The sequence below is a fragment of the Planococcus citri genome, chromosome 3 (assembly GCF_950023065.1).
Source record: "Planococcus citri chromosome 3, ihPlaCitr1.1, whole genome shotgun sequence".
NCBI classification, from domain to species: Eukaryota; Metazoa; Arthropoda; class Insecta; order Hemiptera; family Pseudococcidae; genus Planococcus; species Planococcus citri.
This window is the reverse complement of record NC_088679.1, coordinates 67,719,202-67,736,582: the sequence shown is the minus strand read 5'-3', so window position 1 is coordinate 67,736,582 and position 17,381 is coordinate 67,719,202.

Genomic DNA, 17,381 nt, shown 5'->3' with positions numbered 1-17,381 from the left:
AAAAAAAATGTTTGAGTCGAGTAAGTATTTATTTTTAGAATTGAAAAATGCCACATCAGTTTTCAAAGGTGACATTTTTTGAATATGTAACACCAAAAAAGTCGCAAGAAGTTATGATTGGAGGGAGAGAGGGGGGTTCAAAAATTGTTTGGAAATATTTTTTAAAAAGTAGTGATTTTTCGTCTGAGAAATTCCGTTAAATACTCTGATCATAAGTTTTCTTTTGCCCTCGCTTAGCTTGGTCCACATGGCCATATGCATGGCTTCTTTTCAAATTTTCTGAAAAATTATTCTTCAAGAACAACAAGACAGTTTTACAAAATCTTGAGTAAGAAAAGAAATGAAAATTTTGCGGGTCATTGTGTATCAAATTTTTTTTCAATTCAAAAAATTAGTCCAAAAATCACAAAAATGTCGTGACTTAGGATTTCAACGAACTTTGCAAAACTTATTTTTATTTATTTATTTTTTTTTGGGTGTTTATAATTACAAGATTATTACACCCGTAAGTTTGAAGTTGTTTGAAATTTTTTCGACAGTTCTCTCGTTCTTTTAAGTAAAATGAGGAAAGAGACAGAGGGGTGGGAAGAAGGGGTTGAATTTTGAAATTTTATCAGTGGATGGCGTAGCCAAGGAGGAAGACTGTGGCGATTGCGCCCCCTTCCTTGCGATTGAAAATTTAAAATAAAACATGTAAAAATGGGTGTTTTTTCGTTTGTTGAACTAATGTTTCAAAAAAATTTCGCTCGAGCATAATTTTGCCTTCATTTTCCTGAAATAAGTAGGGTCGGGCACATTGAACCAGTTTTAGGTTTTTTCATCATTGCTTCAAAAGTTTTGAACCTAGAATGCTCAAATAAGTTTTAAATTGAAGCTTGATATTTTGGCTATAAACCCTAGGAGTTTAAAGTATTTTGATAGGTAAGTTTTTTCAGAAAAAATTTTTAAAGCGGCGTCCATTTTTGGTCACCCCCTCGGGCACATTGAACCAACATAGAATTCACATAAGAGGGCACATTGAACCATGATGATTGATAACCATGGAGTGTGTACGTGAAATTAATGCTCAATCAAGATCACAGAGACTGGGTAATGTAATTAACTAATTATAAGTTATTTGCTATGGTATGATTTGAAAAATGAATGAAAAAATTGAAATTCCTGATAGGGATGGTCACAAGAGGTAGTGGTTCAAGCTGCCCGTTTTGCACATGCATTACTCATAGCAGATGCATAAAAAGAGTGATACACTTACAATAGATTTTATTGAAGAAACATGACTTAAAAATGGAAACTTTTACCAGAATTCGAACTTTCCTGCCGGCAAAATTATTTTTTTCGTTTTTTTTCATTGAAAAAGTACTTTTTTTGACTTTACTCATCGGATTTTTGTGCTACAGTGATAAATTTTCGTATGAAAATACAGTTCAGTGTTACCAACAAATAAACGTTGAAACCACATTTTTACACACAATAGGAAAAAAGTTATGGCCTCTGGTTCAACCTGCCCGGTGGTTCAACGTGCCCGACCCTACTAATCAAAATCATATATTATGGAGAATTTTTGGAAAATTGACCCAAATTTGATTTTTCAAAAATACCAGAAAAATCAACCATTTAGAATATTTTAAAAATCTGGGGACACTCTGAAGGCTCGATTCTTTGGGAGGGGAGGGGGTAACTACGAGTAGATTTGACGACATTGGCGAAATTTAATTCTAGGAGTAGGACTAAACGAAAAAGGGTCGAAAAAATCACGAATTTAGTTTCTGGAGTCTGGTAGAACACTGTTCCCCTTGACCCCTCTCTCGACATCACTGTATTTCTGATTGAAGTATTTTTTTTTTCAGAAACCGTTCTGCTTTTTTCCTCGTGTTTCGTATGAAGATTATTTTTCTTCATTTTCACGAAAATATTTTACTTTGAGAGTTTTCAAAGTGTGAGCTGGAAACATATTATTGTTTCAACTTCGTTTTCAAAAGAGGCTGCTTGTAAATCTTCGAATCCAGATTTTCAAAGAAAGAATGAATAGTGAATGTATTTAAAAAAAATAAAAATAAAACGTTTCAAGCTCTACACGTTGGTACCAATAAATCCAAATTAGTAGGATTCGAAATGTAAAAAAAATCTACAAGAGTACTTAGTTTAACTCGACAGAAAAATATTTCAAAGAAGAATCCGAATCGTTCCGCATATCAGGAAGCTTTGAGGCGGGCACCCTTTAGTTTATAAACGTCTACCTCACTCTTTGTTTCTTCCTCCCTGTCTAAAAATATACGTATACTACAACAGGCGCTCGAAGCTATTTCAAAACGCATCCTTAACTTCGCAATAACTCCTCCTACCTTAAACTACGTTGCGTCCTTGGTGTTGTATACACAATTCGAGGAAAATTTCAACGTACGTGCATAACGACGATAATTATCGACCCAAATAAACGTGGTCGTTAATATAAAGAAATTGCCAAACTGACCCCTTTGACATATTTTAATACGCCGAACACCGAGACTCGAGTCCTTCCTTTCGCTTTCTCTCCTCCCTTGAGACTCATACACTTCCCACGTATACATATGTATGTACATACAAAATGAAGATACTCGTACCTCAACTCTTCTGTGTACCTACATTTATAAATGTATCAATTACCATATTGTTGTAGTGTATCGTCGCACGAGCTAGCCTACGAAAAACATCCTTTTACGACCAAGGTGGCCTTTGATGTACCTACATTCCCACGCGCGAGTGCATCTTAAAGGTTTATTGCATCTTTATGTATCTATATTTTGCACATACACAGAGCGCCCCAAATACAAGAACTCCTCGGACCAATCCCAAAGGTGCGGACATTTTTCTATTCTTATAAAGATACAACTTAATATTTCAAAGTCCTGCAGCCATGTCCGATGTCCGGAAAACCGCAAACCGCAATCGTGCGGTCGATCTGTGGGTCGTTAATACGACACGGTGATCTTTTTTTTTCGAGGTATTTATAACTAATGATCGGAAAACTATACCGATCGTGAGAAAAATCCGACATTATGGCGGTTAATTCCTCCCTGGAGAAGGCGATTGTTTAGTACAGTACTATGTGTATGTGAAAGGATCAAAAATACTTTCTCTGTGTAGGCAGGTTTTCACTGTAAATAATACGTCAAAGGTTTGACGTTGCAAATCAAAATTAAACGTTAACTCTTTTCACACGGCGAAATATTTTTTTTTTTCGTGCAAAGTATGCTTACAATGGTCTTTTGTAGGGACAATCGCTTCCTTTTTTTTTTTTAACGTGAGTAACTTTCACTTGTGAACGCGTGTGCTGTTTATTTACAATAAAGCTGGTGGAAAAAAAGACCTGTTGTGTGTACTTAATTATTTCTTCGCGATTTAGGGAGGGTAGTTTGTTTTACTTTCTATGAGAACGATGTTGGTGTTGGTGTTGTTGTTGTGGTTTTAGGTGGTTTTTTGCCTTATTTACTCGTATTGTATTCTCTGAGAGTTTTTACCACCGTGAATGAAGATTTTTTTTTTTTATATTAGCACTTTTGTTTCCTTGTTTTCTCAAAGGAAGAAGTGCATTTGTGTGGAGGAGATGAGGGAATAATGAAATTCGAAAAATAGGTACTACAGAATCTTACAAAATTGAAAGTGCATTTTTTTTTAGACTGGAGGACGTGCTCGAAGATCTTATAGAAATTTTGAAAAAGTCCTTTGAAGAATTCCGCTCCAATTTTGGGCAAAAAAAGAGACTGGTCCTCCGATTTTGCTGGTTTGGTAAATTAGTAACGTGGATATCCAAGGCGTGAATGTAGAGAGGAGTGAGAGTCAAACATTAGAAAAATTATACAACGCGAGTCATATTTGATTAACACGGTTTCTAATTCGCTTCGTATTTTTCATTTGTTTCAGGTTAGTTGAAATTTTCACCCAAGTGTAATTGAATAAAGTGTCACATTCGTACATTCAAGAATAAGTGAGTCAAGTCTTTGAAAATTTTGAATTTTGTCATAGAAACCATCATGCAAGTTTTCATTTTATTTCTCGTTTTTCTGCATTACTTACTTAGTTTTTGAAAGAGTGTGTTTTCTTGTTTTTTCCACTGCTTCCTGATTTTTTTGTCAAAATTCTCAAAAACACTTGTTGCCAATCATGCCTAAAAATTTGCTTTTTAGTCAAACTTGAAACTGGATGTCGCAATTTGGCGAAAGTTAGTTACGAGAAAATTCTTTTTTTTGTCAGAATTGCAAAGAAGTCCTGTTTTTGTTGAAATAGCCAAAAAATTCTCCAAGTTTCGAAATATCGTTTTATTTTTTCAAAATAGCAAAACAGCACTTTTTTGTACATATTGCAGAAAACTGGACTTTGAAAAATCGTCCTGTTTTTGTTAAAAACTTCAAAAAATCAAAGTCCTGTTTTAATCAAAATTGCTAAAAATGTATGTTTCGAAAAAAAATAGTTGTTTTTTTCTAAATTGCAAAGAAGTTTTGTTGTACCAGCGGGGGGGGGCTCACAACCCCTTCCCCCCTCCCATGACAGAAAAATAGGGAAAATCAAAGAATTAAGTATTACCTAACCAAAAATCGTGGGTGGTTCTTACTTCTTAAACTATAAATTCGAAAGCTTTCACCCTCGCTTTTCCTTTTGAATTCTTTGACCAAAGTTAGAGAGTAAAAAAATAGACTTCTCACATCAAAAATGATATTGTTTTGTAAGGTCAATTCATTTCATTCAAAACTGAGAGAAAGTCCCAACTTTTGTTCAAATATTTTTTTAAAAAGTCTTATTTTTTGTCTAAAATTTGTAAACAATTCTTGCTCATAATTTTCTTCAAAATTGGTTCTTTTTGATAACGTAAAAAATTGTGTCCTGAAAAATTGAAAATTGTAAATTTTTGAGAGCTTTTCATTCTTCTGCCCAATTTTTCAAAAATTTTCAAGAATAGAAAAGTCAACTATATGTAGAGAAAGTTTGAAAACAGAACTGAATCAAAAGAAAAATTTAAATTTTTTGTGTAAAGTAATCTTCTTGTAAAATTTAAATTCATTCGACATTTTTGTTTCCTACTCCACTTTCACAATTTGTTCGAACCGTGCATCTGGCCAATTGGCTGGAGAAATTTGTTGGAGGGGGGAGGGTATCTGAGGTGAAAAGTAGGGAAAATCTGGCGAGAAAAGTTGGAAATATTTCAGTCTCACACCCCCCCCCCCCACACATCACTTCGTCACGTCTTTTAGTATCATAATTATTGCAAACGATTAAAAATTTCTGTTTTTATTCAAATTACCAAAAATTAAGTTTTGAAAAAAGTCCTGTTTCTGTCAAAGTTGCAGAAAATTCAGGCAAGTTGCATAAAAAAAAGTGCTGTTTATGTCGACATTTCAAAAAAGCGTCTTTTTTGTCCGAATTACCAGAAAATCAGTTGAAAAAACACCAAAATCTTCAAAAACCAAGTTCTGAGAAAAAAAGTCCGATTCTTGTGTACAGAAGTACCTACTGTTTTTTGTCAAAATTGCGAAGAAGTTCTGTTTTTTTTTTCTTTTACTAAGATTAAGAAAAAGTTATGTATTCGTCAAATTTGAAAAAATGGGGTTTGAAAAAGAATATGTTTTTTTCTAAATCGCAAAGAAGTTCTTTTTTGTCAAAATTGTGAGGATGTCATGTTTCTTTGAAACAGGGAACCCTCCCACGTGATAATCTCTGATTTGAATGAAACTTGGACTGCTGGAAAGAGGACCTCAAAAAACCCCCATCTCCCAATTTTTAGCTGCTGAAGTTGATTTTTCGATTTTTGGCGAGCGTTTGAAATTTTGTGCATTTTTTATACTTTTTCTCAAGTCATGTCAAAAAATTCGATTTCTGATGATAATTCCAGATTTGACTGACCGACGGTAGTACTTATCGATTAGGAATCAAGCATAGACCCTTTGGCCAAAATTTCAGCTCCTGAAAGTTCATATGGTGGGGAGAAACGGTCATTTTTCAAATTCACACATAATGAGAGAAAAAAACGGTAAAAAATCCTGTTTTTTGGACGGACGGCCGGATCCGGCCAATGATGGTATGAGTCGATTTGGTATTCGGCACAGACTGTTTGACCAAAATTTGAGCCCTTGAAGTTCATTGGATGAGCTTAATTTACTGGTTTTTCAAATTTCTTAATGACATTTATAAATCACCAGATGAACAAAAAATTCGATTTCTGATGATAATTCCAGATCCGGCCGGCGGTGGTTTTAGTTGATTAGGTATCAAGCATAGAACCTTTGACCAAAATTTCAGCTGCTGAAGTTCATGTGGTGAGGAGAAACGACCATTTTTCGAATTTACAGAACAACTTTACCTGTGTACTTAAAACTTCAAACGCTCGTCAAAAATCGAAAAATCAACTTCAGCAGCTGAAAATTGGGGGATGGGGTTTTTTTGAGGTCCTCTTTCCACCAATCCAAGTTTCATTCAAATCGGAGATTATCATGTGGGGGGGGGGGGTTCCCTTGTAAGGTCGCAAAAAATTTGTGTAAGTGTTCGTCAAATGCAAAAAAATTATGGTCTGAAAAATGGTTAAAAATTCGTGTTGGATTTAAAGGAATTTTGGGTTAAACACACACAACAGTCGAGAAAATAAATTCAATTTCTTCGATTTCAGATGTTCAAGTCTATTCTAGAGGATCACCAGAAATCGAATATAAATGCTAAAAATGCACCCCCCCCCCCTTCCCCCCAAAAATAATAAATTCTACTTGACTAAGCTGAGCTGCTATAAAATTTGATTATGGAGATGACTAAGTAAACGAGTCGATTTTTCCAGCGTTATAAATTTTTCTGCTGGGTGAAATCCCTTTTCGGTTTGATTTTTTTTTTTTAGTTTAATTGCAAAATTTTAATAAAATATGCAACTTGCGAGTGCAACAATTCAACTTATGCACTTCACATTGTCTTCAACTGTGAATTTTGCCTTCCCAAAAATCGAGTGAAAGCACTTATTTTCAAAATTTACGAAACATTTAATCCCCTTCCCCTCTGTTTGTGATGTTCAAGATAAGCATACACTTTGTCGTTAATTTTAGACTCCGTGATTATCTATCACTGTGTCTACAGTTGTCAAAATCAAATTTTCATAGTTACGGTAGGTCTAGGTAGTAGGTACTAGGTACTGATGCAGTTATTTCCCGCCTTACCCTGACCTTGGGTAAATTATTATTGGCAACCCTTTGATGTGTGAGAAATTTCATGCATATGGGTTACAAATAATGAGGCTGAAAGCTAATAGTCGCTATTTAAGCCTTTTAAAAACACATATTTTCTGGTAAAAAGAAAAAAAAAGTATTTGGCTAAATCGTTTTTATCTTTAAGTAGGATATATTATAAAGATGTATTTTTAAGGAAATGACAATAAGGAACGTGGTTTTTGATTAATGAGCAAACATATCTTTCTCATCGTATCCTTTCGAGGTAAATGAAGCAAAATACTAGCATACTGCAAAGTGCAAACCATTCTGAAAAATCTGCCAGTAATAATTCTTATTGGTTCCTTTTTTCGACCTTTTTTCTTTGAAATACTCCTCAGACTGATAGTAAATGAGACTTATTTAACTGGTCAGCGACGCCATAATATTTCACATCCTTGATCTCTGTTCTCAAAGAAGAGGGTATGGTATAATTTGGTCTGTTGAAACATCCTTAAAAGATTCACCGCTCTCGAATGTATCGTATAAATAGGGTACATGATGGACCATAATAATAATTCCACAATACAACAATTTGTTGAAGAAAACAATGTCTATGCGGTCGACACAAACTGAAACCGGCGAGTACTTGTAGTCGTGTCGCATATACTGTACATATTCATAAGTGAGTTTTATTCGAACGAAGGAAATGACTCATTCTGCTTATTGTGTTGTTAAACATTTAAAGACGTTGTTTGTTAATCTATCCAATTTAGCAGATAATCCGTTGGTATGGTGTTTCTTTGGCAGCATAACGATTAAATACGTGTACCAGATTACTTAATAGAGATGGTTATGCCTGCGGATAGGATAGATATTTTTTTCCACTCGTAGATTAGATCTCGTGTATAAATATTTTCATTTCGAGCACTTTCTGTTTTTATTGAGTTTTATTATCAACGGTGCCAACGCTACGGCGCTGCTGCGGCTGTTAAAACATGACGACTGCTGTGTGGACAGTTGACACAATGACTTATTGACTTTGCCTCGGTGTGTAATTATTAATTTAACCACCTACGTGTAATTTTGCTTTAATTATGTGTACATAGTGCGTACATCGAGAAGTTGGTATAATATTTGATATGGAATTAGGCGAGCCTGGACACTTCGTTAAATATCAAAATTCAACCATGAATCAGATACTTACTGTTGGAAATCAAAAATCAACATTTTGTACTTCCTGTGAAAATTTTTTCCACGAATGGCTTCAAATTGATTCTAGTCGTGGTTCCCTACCCAATCCTTCAATTTTTACCATCTTTGCAATTGATTGAAGTAGATCTGAACCTGATTGAAAATGTTTTGTCAAAATTTCCAAATAGCCTGTTTCTTGCCAAAAATTGTCTCTTTTTCACAAAAAAAATTCAAGAAGTATTCATTCCCCTTCCTAAAAATTACCTAAAAATGCCGCTTTTTTGCCTAAAAAAATGTCGATGACCAAAAATTTTTCCCCATTTTAAACAAAAATTGCGAAAAAGTATCATTTTTTTTGTCAATAATTGCCAACAATTCTCACATTTCCTCAAAAATAGTCAGTCTTGGTTTTTGCTTAAAATTGTCAAAATTCTCGTTTTTTTGCGAAAGATTCTAAAACGTTTAATTTTTTCCCAAAAATTGTCCAAAAGTCTTCCCCATTGCTGAAAATTCAAGATTTTTTGCATTTGAAAAGTTGCAATTTTTCAAGTATAAATTGCCATGTTGTAAAGTGAAAAATCTCACTTTTTGAAAAAAAATTGTGAAAAGATGTGTGATGAGCAGATATGCCCTCACCACCTGGTAGTTATTCTTGTAATTTATCCTCAATAGATGCTTCTATACATATATGTTTCTCTAGCAGAGTCTGCGCATTATCTCCATATTGCGCATTATCTCCATATACTGGAAGTAGGGTAACGTGGTAAACTCCTTTAACCCTTTCGCACCAAATATTGGTTTTGCATACCATCTCCAATTTTTTAACATTAAATCGTTCCTTGGGCATCTCTAAGCAACATAAGTTTGTTACAGATTTTTTCCTCAACTCACACTCAAGATATTGAGGTGGGAACACGTATGTTCCAGCCGTGGACTTTGAAAATTTGTACCAGGACAGCATATGTCCCATCAGTGCTTAAAATTTGCAAAAATTGCTGGGACCCGTGGGACAATACTAATAATATCATTCCAGTATGCAAAAAGTCATGTGAAGTAATTTGGATGCAAATGAGAAAAAATTTCAAAAAAACACACTTTGCTAAAAAAATCTTACAATTTTAAAAAATCGACATTTTTATGAAATTTTGCCAAAATTGAGACATCGACTTCCTTTGACAGAGGATTTCTCTGTGAGTAATGCATCAAATTCGATGAAATTTGGACATAATAATATGCAGGAAAACATTCCTGACACACTGAAATCATCTTTTTTCAATTTTTTGAAAAAATAACACCCAAAACAGCTCAAAAATATCAAGAAATTATTGCATAAAACTTATTTACGTTTTTGTTTTTGAATTTGCTCCCTCAAAAATTAATCAAAATTAATTTTTTTTATACAAAAATGTAGAGGAGAAGGTACAAATATGGACCCCCTCTAGCTTTTTGGGTTTAAAGGGTAGAAAAAATTATCAAAATTTTTTTTTGAATATACCATTTGAAAGACCAAAGACTCTAGTATATTCTGTGAATTTTTGTTTTTTTGTTGAAAACTCACGGAGAAATTTGAAATTTAGAAAAGTGACATAAAATGGTACAAATATGGACCCCATCAAAAAATGAATAAAAATTTCAGAAAATTGAACAAAAATTTATTTAAAGATGTTTTTTGATGCTTTGGACTTGTCTTCTTTATTAATAACACTTTTCTCGGTATTCTAAAAACCATTGAATCAAAATTAGGTGAAAAAAATTTAGGGGTCCATATTTATACCCATGCAAAAAATTGGCCAAGTTTATGAAAAATGAAAAAATCATGGTTCCATTTTCAACACGTTGGACTTGTCTTCTTTGTTAATAACACTTTTCTCGACGTTCTAAAAAATATTGAATCAAAATTAGGTGAAAAAATTTAGGGGTCCATATTTATACCCATGAAAAAAATCGGCGCAGTTTATGAAAAATGAAAAAAATTATGAAAATCAGTTGAAGTACAGACAAATATGAAAGTATATTTTGTAAGTACACTTTGTAAGCCACTTACTTCGCTAATAATTTTTTTTCCAAACTTTATTCGAAGTTGATGAATTACCTACCGAATGAAAAACTTGTAAGATTTTCCATTGTGAAGAAAATAATGCGCAAAAAAAAACAATTGCTGATGAGAGACACCCAAGTTTGCATGGATCCGAAATAAGTACATGGATCATCGATACTACACTACTAGTATAATTTTTAGTACCCAGCATGACCGTAGCGCTAGTGGTTGTACACTGAACCATGGGGGGTCCATATTTGTACCTGGGTCCATAATTGTACCTTCTCCTCTAGCTTATTCTATCTATTTTCAAATATAAATTCGTTGCCAGGCACAATCACTCCCTGTGTTTTCAATAAATTTTTAATTACCACTAACTAGTTGCTCAGATTTCACATTTTTACTGAAAAACACATTTTTGCGGAAAAAATAATTCACAGTGCTGCTCAGCCGCTTGCTGCTATAACACAAGCAAAAAAATTGCGAGTGGTCTCAATCAATTCCTGACACTTTACTCTACTGATGGGACCCAGTCTGCAGGACATATGCTGTCCTGGCCGGCGCAAAAGGATCCTGCGAATAGCCATAGGATCCCCTTAGCATACACAAGACACAAGACAATATTTGTTCCCGTCAAATGATCTCTTCTCGCTGGATGATCTTTAAGCACAAAGTTAGGATCTTGAGCCGAGAGCTTCACTTGGTCTTGTAACTCCCGCAGTAACTTATTCCCAGTCCAAATGGTGATACGTTTGCTACTTTTACACAATAGATGTGTAAGTGCAAGGATTAACGCCCTTGTCCTTTCTTTTCTGTCTTACCCACTTTTAGCGTGGTAATTAGTGTTTTTCTAACATGTTAATAATTTTGTTTATTAATTATGGCACTTTTGAATACATCTTCGATTATTCCGGACATCGGGAGTATTTCTCGTCTTTACATCGCACCTCTAGTAATACATTCCTATTGTCACACCTGGTATATGAGAGTATGCATTAGAAAGAGATAGGAAAAATGTACAGTGTCTAAGTAAGTGTAAGGTAATTAATTATGTATAAATAAATCATAATTGTAAGTACTTAGGTACATATTAGGTTGTATATCAATTAGCATAATTTTGTCATTTCATCTTTTATTTGTATTTCATTTTGAAAACTCGTCATTTTATTCGGCAAAATTGGTATTTTTTTATTAGGGCTATATGTGCCAGTCAGCAAATTTTCGGTCAACATCACCCTTCCCCACTCCATTCCACTCCCCCCTCGCATTTTTAAGTATCCGAACCTATGAACAAAACAGTAGGAGAAAGATTCTGGTGGGTGTGAGCGGGTTAAATTGAACGGGGTTTTGCACTTTAGTACCTAGGTATTCATTTTTTTCAAATTTTTCAATGTATTTTTTTAATTGTTAGTATCATTTTTTTAGGGTGTTGAAATTAGTAAATAGCCCGAATTTTAAAAAATTTCATTTAAGTGCATCTTTTCTTGTTGAAATGATTCATTAATCAATCATTGTTTTTGCATTCTCATCCAGATGATGAGAGATCAAATGAATCTGAAATTTTTAGAACGTTCGATTGATCGACGTTTCACACCGTTTTTTTTCAACAGGTAGGTAGGTCTAGGTACCTACTTATAGACTTATGGGGCACATTCGAGTGAATCCAATTGTCCAACATAGCTTTTCATCTTCATTATCATGGCATCAACTCCAGATGCACGTATGTACTTCTCTGCTGAAACGATCAATTCATTTCTCATTTCATTTCACCAATTCTAACAAAATCCGGAGAATTAAAGGTTCAGAACACAATTTTGACCTTTTCATATCTCCAAATAAATTTGAACCATCTTTTCCACGACCGTTATTACTGTTATTAGGTAAGTAATACGAATTAGGTAAACGTTCCGAGCTGATGGTTAAAATCTCATCTCTCGCGACATCTCACACGACTTATAAATTTTTCTCTTAATTCGAGAGCTAAATAGAAAAAAAAACGAGTTCAAAAATCAGTTTAACCTTTGTTCGCCGATGGCAAGAACTATCGCCCATTCAAATATAGTTTAATCGTATTAGAGCACATGCGGGTGCTTCCCTCTTATTCTTTAATCAATGATTGATGATTTCGTCCTTAATTGAATTAATTTTCGAGAAAGTACAAAAGGTGATATTGGCAGGCAGCGACACCATCTAGACTAATACTCATTTATTACCATCACATAATATTATATGCTAACGTTATGTAGGTAGGTATGTGTTGGTAAATAAAGCTTATGTATTGAAAATAGTACGAGGTTCGATATTATGTGGGTTAACTCGATAGATCGATAAAAAAGATTTCGATGACGTGAAGAATTACGAAAAATTAGCCCAATTTTCGGCACTTTTCAATGGCAAACGCGGCGGCATATTGTCATATTTCACTACACGTCGGTTTCGCCTTCGCCTTTGCCTTTTTTTTTTTGCCTCTTATTCGTATACATATTATAGTGATAAGGAACCTACGTATTGTGTACGAGAAAAAGGGTTTCCGTTTAATCGCATCAAGGGTCTTGAGTTACTAGCATGTACCAAGGTACCTACATATTACGTGCAATCCTTTGTCATTATTGGTAATTTAATCCTGGCGGCGGTACTATATACTTTTTTCGAGCCGAAATTGTCTTCATTTTTTATTAATTCGTTCTTTTTATTTATTCTTTTTCTTTTTTCTTCCTAATACGAGAGTATAGGTAGCTATAGGTACTTCAAAGTATTCCGATATGAGATGGTAACGCCTACGCAAAGAGTACAAATTTCCAACGTTTCCGACAAACGTGAAACCTCTTTATCGGTGTATTCCTTTCGCTTTAATATCAATTAATCCGACAACACGAAATAGAAGCCGTTTGGCAGGTATTTCCAGCGCGTACTTTTCATACCCCGGCTCTTGCATTGCGTTTTCCATTGTAATAGTCCATGCGGGGGCACATGACAATCGCACGACGCAGGCAAGGGCAGCGCCGCGTGTATTGTGATTTAATCGCTGCGAGGGCTTCTGTGAGACGCGCCCATATCGTTTCGTGTTTTTTTTTCGTTTTGGGTTAGAAGATATTACATCTTATATACTTATTCAACCTTGCAAATACATACATACGAGTACATCCTCATTTTGGCTGGAGTAGAAGAAACTTTGAGTCAGTTAATTTTGCAATGTTCCTCGCATGAAAATTTCAGCTCCCCAAGTCAATTTGGATGGGAGCTAAGGCTTAAAGCTTCCCAAAGTACAATGAGTTCGATAACCTTTTTGTGGAGAAAAGATGACTTCAGCGATCATTATGGTCAAAAAAAAAACAAACAAGCAAACAAACAGCAATCCAACTTATCCAAAAATTCCATAACATCTTCAATTTTATGAGAGTTTTTTCCTTTAAATTTCGTTCGAGGTCATTCTTATAGTATCAGGGCTCATATACTAAATTTTTCCCAAAAACGAATAAGTTCAGTAATCAAAAAAAAGTCTCAAGATGTCAGCAAAACATTTTGATTGAAAATGTAAGGGAAAAATACGAAACAATAAACACAGGGCTCGTACTCAATTTTTCCAAAAAAACTAACTTCAGTAGGGTAAATACGAGAGTAGTTAACACCTTTTTTTTTCAAAATTATGAAAAAAACATTGTTCTCACATATTTATGGGCCCATCCTTTCCCCACATTATGGTCAATATTTCATTGAAAACTATTCATACCATACGACGATATGATTTTTTGAAAAGTGGTCCAAAATTTGCCAGTGATTGACAGTTGACACCCACACTCTAGTTGTTGACACCCAGTAATTGACACCGAGTGTCAATTTTTTAGATTTCATTGAATTTTCATAGTCAATAATTGACACCCGCTATATTCATACAAAAAAAAATGCACAGATTTGGATGTTGGAAAAAGTCAAATCGCTATATGAAATATAAAATAATAAATAAATAAAATGATTTGTATGTACTTATTTTTTCAATTCTGTTCCAAAAAATCATGCGAATAAATGATGATGAAAAAAACACAACAAGTTTTCGACGAAAAGGTATGAAACTCATGGTCAACTATATTACAAGCAAGAAAGGTACAATAGTTTGGCACTATCACTGTTAGCACAACACTTCAGTAAATGAAAAAATATAGGAAAAGTGTCAATTACTGGAATTGTGGCATATTTACCCTAGGCCTAAACAAAAACTCAACATTCCAAAAAGGTTTTTTTTCTTCACCAAGACTGCAAAAAAAGTCGTGTTTTTGTCCAAATTCTGAAAAATGTACGATTTGAAAAAAAGTTCTGTTTTTGTCAAAACTGAAAAAAATCAAGCTGTGAGAAAAGTGTCCTGCTTTGATCAACATTTTTGAAAATTTATATTTCGAAAAAAAACTGCTTTTTAAAAGTTGCTTAGAAGTTCTGTTTTTTTCTCAGCATTTTACAAAAATTTTAGTTTTTTAAACCAAAATTGCAAAAAAGTTCGGTCTTTGTCAAAATTGCAAAACAAAAGTTCCAAAAATTGTCCCGTTTCTATCAACATGATAAAGAATTTACCCAAGTTTCGAAAAAAAAACGAAATAACGAAAAAAGTGCAGAAATTTCATAAAAAAGCACGAAATTTTGAGGTTGAAACTTCTTGTATTGAAAATGTTTTTTTCGTACTCTCATAAACTGCATATCTTGAAAATTTTTCGCTATCGCTTCGTTCAGGCAAAATCAAACATTTTTCGAAAGTTTTACACCCTCGTATCACTCGCCCAAAAAAATGTTTTCTTTTTGAATTCAATTTTCAAAGATCAAATGCCGAAAAAATACAATATTATGTATTTATGTATTACGAGTAGGTACCTTCTTCGAAGAAACCATGATCTTGATAAAGTATGTTTTCACAGCATTAACCTTAACTTAAATTCACATCGATTTTTATTATTTTTTCCATAAAAAATTTATAAACTTGACAAAAATTATCCATTAAGAATTCCAAGGTACTCGTAATTATGTTCTTCAATTTCTTTCTCTCTTTTTTTCGAGTGGGGACGAAATATAGACAATTTATGTAAGTAGGTACTTCCCTACATTAAAAAAAAAAAAAACTGAAACTACATACGACGTTATTGTTGTTTACCTATGTACCTACCGTGGACTACTTTATTTTAAAAATTTTTAATGTATTCAAAACATTGAATCGATTCGAATTAGGTATGTTTTGAAATATTCAAAAATCGCTTTTTAATTTTTTTACTCATTTTCAAATTTTATTTTCGTATTTTGAAAACTTGAAAAAATAAATTTAATCGATCTATCGAAAATGTGTTGAAGTATTTTTGAAATATGCAAATAATTTAACATGTTCTCGCATATTCTTTCAGAATATGGTGTAGGTCTATTGGAGTAAAAAAACGTCCAACTATAGTCAAAATTAAAATAAATAATAAAAAGTGGTTAGTATGAGTCGTTTGCGCTCTGAAGAAATACTTTTAAGGCTCCTTCATAATGGTAAGTACAATTAAAAAACTTGCAAAAGTAGGTAATTAAAAAGTTGAAAAAATCACAGCAATTTCAATTACTGATTATAAACGGGTTCATTGAAAAACGTCAGATGAACTTTTCAATTATTTTATTTTATTTTTTTTAATTACCATTATAAACGAGCCTTTAGGTTTGAACTAATAAGGGAATGAAAATGGAAATAACCTAATCAGAGTGTCTACTGGCAAGAAAAAGGTGAGAAATTCGCTTGGGTGGCAAGAAAGTTAGAAAATAGTATAGAAATTCCTTCGAAAAGCAAGAAAATTTCCAAGAATTCACATCAAAAATCTCTAAAAAATTGAAGTTATCCCAGCAAAATTTCAAGTTTTTATTTTGTTAAAATTGATGTTGTTCTACTTTTCGAATTGAAAATTTTCCAAAAATTTTGCCCTCGCTTCGCTCGGGCCATTCAGGATAGTATTTTCAACAATTTTAAGAATTCAAAAATGAAATAGGGAATTTTTGATTTCCAGGTAATACCCAAACCATTTGAAAAGTGCAAATTTTTCATTCTCTGAACAGAACGACTAAGTAACTTTTCAAAATTGTTGATATTATTGTGCTCCGATGAAAATGCAAAATAAAGCATACAAAATGGTCGTTTTTTCGTTCTTCACAACAATTTTTTCAACAAATTTTCGCCCTCGCTTCGCTCGAGCAGTAATTTTAACTTCATTTCCATAAAATGATCATTCATTGTGAAGGGTTTTCTGAAAACAACCTAAAATGTCGATTTTTCGTGTCTAAAATTCTGATTTTGCTCTCCCCTCAATCACAAATAAAAATATACCTAAGCTCTTTCATGGTTTGATCCTGTAATTGTATATGTCACTGGTATTTAGCACGTTAAAATTTTGATTTTTGTTGGAAAAATGACATAATACTCCCCCTCCCCCCCAAATAACACGACTTCGATCCGCATTCGAGTTTACTTTTCATTTTGTTACTGTTATCATCATAGAATTGAATTCACTTCAGTAGACTTGCCTCAACGTTTGTTTTTATTTCGTTTTTTTATTACTATTTTTTCATTTGAAAAATTAATCCACTTCTCTGCTTTGAAGAATACATTTTTGAGAAATTTTGTTGGGGGGGGGGGTTAGAGGGGATAGCGAAGATTATCTATGCGTAATTGCGTAAATATGAAGAGGGGTAAGAAATTTCATTTTTAGAAGCAAGAAAAAAGCAATAAGAAAAAGGCGAGAAATTCGCTTTTTTGATTTTAGTAGACACTCTGCTAATGAATTCATAGGTTGGTATGATTCTCATCTATAAAAAAGAATAAATCAAAATCAAATTTAAGCTTGCCCAAAAAAAAATTATCTGGAAAATTCCAAAAAAAAAAACAACACACAGAGCTAGGAAAAAATTTGATGCAACAGACCGACTCAATTCTAGGTTAATTCTTTCATGATATTTTTATTGATTGATACCAAAGTGCATACTTACAGATT